We start from the raw sequence: 5,825 nt of genomic DNA, 5'->3' as shown, positions 1-5,825 counted from the left end.
GACGCATGCAGATGCAGGACGCATGCAGACGTAGGCGGAACTGAAGGAAGAGGTGCGGCATTGGGCGGGGCTTAACGGAGGAAGAAGGCTGCCATCCGCAGCCCTGCCGAATGCTGGTGTTAAACCAGCCCAAGGCTGTTATTATAGCACCTTACGTCTTACGCTAGGTTCACATTGCGTTAGTGCAATCCGTTAAGCGCATAGCGCTAGCGGATTGCGCTAACGCAATGTTTCTAGAGGGTCGGCGTTCACCCTCCCCGCTAGCGCAGATCCCTGATCTGCGGTAACGAGGAACGGGCCTCAAAAGAACGGCACATCGCTAGCGCGTGCCGAAAATGGCATGCGCTAGTGATGCGCTTCAGCTAAAAGTAACATTGCTGTCCATGGGTGCGCTAACGGACCCGTTGCACGGCGTTAATCTCGACATTTTCGCCGTGCAACGCAGTCCGTTAGAGTTAACCCATTAACGCAATGTGAACCTAGCTTTACACAGATACATCATGGGCTTGTCCTGCCCTACGCATCAAATGAAAGACAAATACAATGTGGAGACTTAATCAGAGCAATGTTTTATTTACATTCAGAACTGGTTTAAGAGGTAAACAATTACCATTTCCCACAGAAATCTCAGACTTTTACTTATAGAAATACTGGATAAATATCATTTTAACAATAGATATAGAAATATTTCTAATTTTATAAAACTGCCTTTTTTTGCATAGAAAAACTTTATGCCTGTCCTTGTTTCATTTTATGCCTTTGCTTGTTTCATTTTATGCATTTCTAAAGTATTGTAAAAATGTAATATGCTGTTGGTGCATGCGGGCAGGACTGTCGGTAGGGTATGCGGCTCTGAAGCCCCCCCCCCCCCAGGCCTGCTTCCGGTGTCTGAGATTTCGGTGTCCCGGACCTGAGATCATAATACTGGCCTTGAATTGTGAAGGACACGGCAGCCGATCCTGAGAAACATCCAAGGTGGGAATGCCCCATCATGTCGAAGAGAGTCTGCTAGATCCAGGCCTAGCAGACCAGTACTGGTGGGTTCATGGATGCCAGGAGGGAGCTGGCCTAAAGGAAGGTCTCGTCTTTTCCTGGCGGGTCAGGAAGTTGTCCCGTCGTTTTTTTTTTTTTTTGGACAGAACATTTCCAAAACAACCAAATTTGAACAGATCTCTTGGGAGGCAGACTTTAGTCCTCTGTTGCAGAAGCGAAGTACTCTTAAACTGATAGGCGCAGAGTAGGACGCACTAGAAAGTTGGCGTGCATGATTGTTCAGGGCGCTGGCGGTGTGGACCGGCCACCAGAGAAGGCCTAGACCAAAGCCTGGATATTTTAAGAGCAAGGTCACTGGAGCCTCTGGAAAACGTGGAGGCTGCATGAATAGGAAGGTTTCCTCAGGAGACGTCCACATTGCTCAGGGGAAAACTAGGACATATTTGTCCTGTGTTTTTTTTTTTTTTTTAAAGTAGCCCCCTTACTGCCTCGTAGGATATACCAGTCCTTAAGATCACAAATCCTTTTTCGCAGAGCGATGATGAAGATGGGCATGGAATAACCTGGACGCAGAGAGGCGAGAGGGTAGGGCGATTCGTGGCATGAACGGTCCTCCGGGGAACCCCAAACACTCTTGATGTGTTAGGGCCTTGCCTCGTAGACCACAGATGATATGGTAGTGACAATTCTAGGTGGGAGATTAGAGTGACAATTCCACTGTCGCCCTCAAAAGCCATATCTGGGAAGAAAAAAAAAAATTAAAAAGAAAAATCGTTAATAAAAAAACCTCCCAAAAACTAAGGCCTAAACTGGGCTGGGCGGTCCAGACCCATGTCTTCCTCCTACTGACATTAAGTTAAAACAGATTAGCTTCGTGCTAGTTGGTGGTGTACCCTCCTCTACAGGAAATACCTAAAAAAAATTTTTGCATAGCATAAGCAGCATACACCCATTTTTTTTTTGTGTACCCCAATGAAGCATTAGCTCCCCCACATCAACCAGAAGGCCACACAGCATAACCTCGCTCCCCCAGTCAGAAACCTCCACCTCACATTAACCAGCGGACCCCACAGGATAAACCCAAAGCCCACCAGACATTCCCTCCCACAAGCGTAAATCCCCATATGACGCCCCCTGCCCCCAACCATAAATCCCATCAGACACCCCCCCAATCGGATGCCACCCCAGCTTAACCCCCCAGCATAAACCCCCATCGGACGTCCACCCCTCCTCCAAGCATTACTCCCATCGTACACCACGCCCACCCAATAATAAACCCCCACCGGACGGCCAAACCCCCACAGGATGTGGACCCCCCCATCCAGCACACACCCCCATCAGACGCGGACACCCCACCCAGCACAAACCCCCCATCGGACGTCCACCCCCGACCCAGCCTAAACTCTTATCGGACGTCCACTCCACCCAGCCTAAGCCCTCATCAGCCCCCCAAACCCAACCCATAAGCAGGTCGCCCCCCAATAAAGGGGATCCCTCCGTAAGCGGCAGGTCGCCTCCCCACGTCCCACCACAGGCAGGTCGCCTCCCCACGTCCCACCACAGGCAGGTCGCCTCCCCACGTCCCACCACAGGCAGGTCGCCTCCCCACGTCCCACCACAGGCAGGTCGCCTCCCCACGTCCCACCACAGGCAGGTCGCCTCCCCACGTCCCACCACAGGCAGGTCGCCTCCCCACGTCCCACCACAGGCAGGTCGCCTCCCCACGTCCCACCACAGGCAGGTCGCCTCCCCACGTCCCACCACAGGCAGGTCGCCTCCCCACGTCCCACCACAGGCAGGTCGCCTCCCCACGTCCCACCACAGGCAGGTCGCCTCCCCACGTCCCACCACAGGCAGGTCGCCTCCCCACGTCCCACCACAGGGGTCCCCCAATAGCCTGCAGCAGGTCTCCCCCCACATCCCACAAGCAGATAGCCCTCAAATCCCACAACAGGGGTCCCCCACTAAAAGGGGTCCACCCCGTAAGCAGGTCACCTCCAAACCCCACCACAGGGGTCCCCCCCAACAGCCAGCAGGTGCCCCCCAAAATCCAACCACAGGGGTCCCCCACAATAGTCAGCAGCAGCAGGTGCCCCCCAAAATCCCACCACAGGGGTCCCACCACAATAGCCAGCAGCAGCAGGTGCCCCCCACAACAGCCAGCAGCAGTAGGTGCCCCCCCAAATCTCACCACAGGGGTCCCCCCACAACATCCCACCACAGGGGTCCCCCACAACATCCAGCAGCAGCGGTGCCCCCCCAAAAAGCCCACGACGGGGGTCCCCCACAACAGCCAGCAGCAGCGGTGCCCCCCCAAGAGCCCACCACGGGGATCCCCCACAACAGCAGCGGTGCCCCCCCACAAAGCCCACCACAGCAGCAACGGTGCCCCCCCACAAAGCCTACCACAGAGGTCCCCCACAGCAGCAGCGGTGCCCCCCCCCACCACGGGGGTCCCCCGCAACAGCCGGCAGCAGCGGTGCCCCCCCCACAAAGCCCACCACAGGGGTCCCCCACAGCAGCAGCGGTGCCCCCTCCCCACAAAGCCCACCACGGGGGTCCCCCACAGCAGCAGCGGTGCCCCCCCCCACAAAGCCCACCACAGGGGTCCCCCACAGCAGCAGAGGTGGCCCCCCCACAACAGCCGGCCGGCAGCAGCGGTGCCCGACCCCCCCCCCCACAAAGCCCACCACAGGAGTCACCCAAAGCAGCAGCGGTGCCCCCCCCCCCACAAAGCCCACCACGGGGGTCCCCCACAGCAGCAGCGGTGCCCCCCCCACAAAGCCCACCACGGGGGTCCCCCACAGCAGCAGCGGTGCCCCCCCCACAAAGCCCACCACGGGGGTCCCCCACAGCAGCAGCGGTGCCCCCCACACAGACAAGCAGGTCGCCCACCACAGAGCCTCCCCCCAATAGCGAGCAGCAAGTAGCATTTTTTCACCCTGAAACCACTAACCTCCATGTGCCATGGCATCCACAAGCTAGAATCATGCTGCTTTGCTTTGCCGCCTTCATGATGTGACTGAAAACACGCCCCTTCCCAATAGGACACGCCCCCCGGAAATGACGTCACACCTGGAAGGAGCCCATACACTCTAGCATTTACCTATATGTGGTGTTCGGCTCTGCAGGTGAAGGTATGTGGAGATTCCCCATTTTTGGCGCATTAATATTAGAAATATATTGCTTGGTCTTCCAGACCTTATCTTGACCTCCACTGTTCCTGGTAACTGCTATTTCTTAATTACATTTAGGACTGAGGAAAGGGCAACTTGTAAACACTTTGTTATCTTCTTCTATCCTTCTCCTGCTTTGTGGCCTCCACCATTGTCAGAGCTCGGCAGCTGCTTAGAGCCCATGGCTGCTGTTGTTTGTCACAAGGTTGGAGGAGGCTGGGTTTTAACAAAGCTGGGAAATTTGCATCACCTGACCTTTCCTAACAATGATAGTGAACAAGCGATAACCCTAAGGCCGGCTTCACACTTGCGAGTTTTACGGACGTAAGAGCGCAGAAACTACGTCCGTAAAACTCGCAAAAAATACGGCACAATTATTCTCTATGCCCCTGCTCCTATCTGCCGTATTTTACTGATCAGTATTATACGGCTTTCTACGGCCGTACAAAATCGCAGCATGCTGCATTTGTCACCGTACTGCGCAAGAAATACACCAATGAAAGTCTATGGAAGCGTGAAAAATACGGATTTCACACGGACAAGCAGTGTGACTTGCGAGAAATACGCAGCGCTGTTAGAGAGAAAAGCCGGTAATTCAGTGCGGTGTACAGTAAAATCACACTGACAGCTTACAGTAGAATAGGTAGAATTAATGTGTACACATAGAATAGGTATATATATATATGTCAGTGAGACACATATATGTATATATTAATATTTTTTCCAGCGCTATACAGCTTGAAAGCCGGTAATTCAATTACCGGCTTTTTCCTTCTCCTTCCTAAAACCCGACATGATTTGAGACATGGTTTACATACAGTAAACCATGTCTTCTCTCCATTTTTTTTGCAGATTCCACACTACTAATGTCAGTAGAGTGTATCTGCAAAATTTGGCCGTTCTAGCTCTTAAAATAAAGGGTTAAATGGCGGAAAAAATTGGCGTGGGCTCCCGCGCAATTTTCTCCGCCAGAGTAGTAAAGCCAGTGACTGAGGGCAGATATTAATAGCCTGGAGAGGGTCCACGGTTATTGGCCCCCCCCTGGCTAAAAATATCTGCCCCCAGCCACCCCAGAAAAGGCACATCTGTAAGATGCGCCTATTCTGGCACTTGGCCACTCTCTTCCCATTCCCGTGTAGCGGTGGGATATGGGGTAATGAAGGGTTAATGCCACCTTGCTATTGTAAGGTGACATTAAGCCTAATTAATAATGGAGAGGCGTCAATTATGACACCTATCCATTATTAATCCAATTGTAGTAAAGGGTTAAATAAAACACAAACACATTATTTAAAATTATTTTAATGAAATAAAAACAATGGTTGTTTGAGTATTTTATTCTACGCCCAATCCAGTCACTGAAGACCCTCGTTCTGTGAAAGAAATAACATAATAAACCAACAATATACTTACCCTCCGCAGATCTGTAACGTCCAACGATGTAAATCCTTCTGAAGGGGTTAAAACATTTTGCAGCAAGGAGCTTTGCTAATGCAGGCTGCTCCTCGCTGCAAAACCCCGGGGAATGAGTCTAAATATAGATCAATGAGCTATGTTTAGCTTCATTTGCGGTGAGGCGCCCTCTGCTGGCTGTTCATAGATTGTGGGAAATTTCCTAGAAAGCTCCCAGGCTTTCTAGGCAAGTTCCCACGATCT

The 5,825-nt window shown here is 52.5% G+C and overlaps 1 long non-coding RNA gene across 1 annotated transcript; it reads right to left on the bottom strand.

Annotated features, from left to right (window-relative positions):
• Positions 1–548: 548 nt before the first annotated feature.
• Positions 549–4,061, bottom strand: LOC138663391 (uncharacterized). The gene is made up of 2 exons (XR_011318182.1): positions 3,950–4,061; positions 549–1,732 (listed from the first exon to the last, which is right to left on the bottom strand). It is a non-coding gene; the product is annotated as an uncharacterized lncRNA (long non-coding RNA).
• Between the last annotated feature and the right edge of the window lie 1,764 nt (positions 4,062–5,825).

This window comes from Ranitomeya imitator, chromosome 2, assembly GCF_032444005.1.
Source record: "Ranitomeya imitator isolate aRanImi1 chromosome 2, aRanImi1.pri, whole genome shotgun sequence".
NCBI lineage: Eukaryota > Metazoa > Chordata > Amphibia > Anura > Dendrobatidae > Ranitomeya > Ranitomeya imitator.
This window is presented reverse-complemented; position numbering and strand designations above follow the sequence as displayed.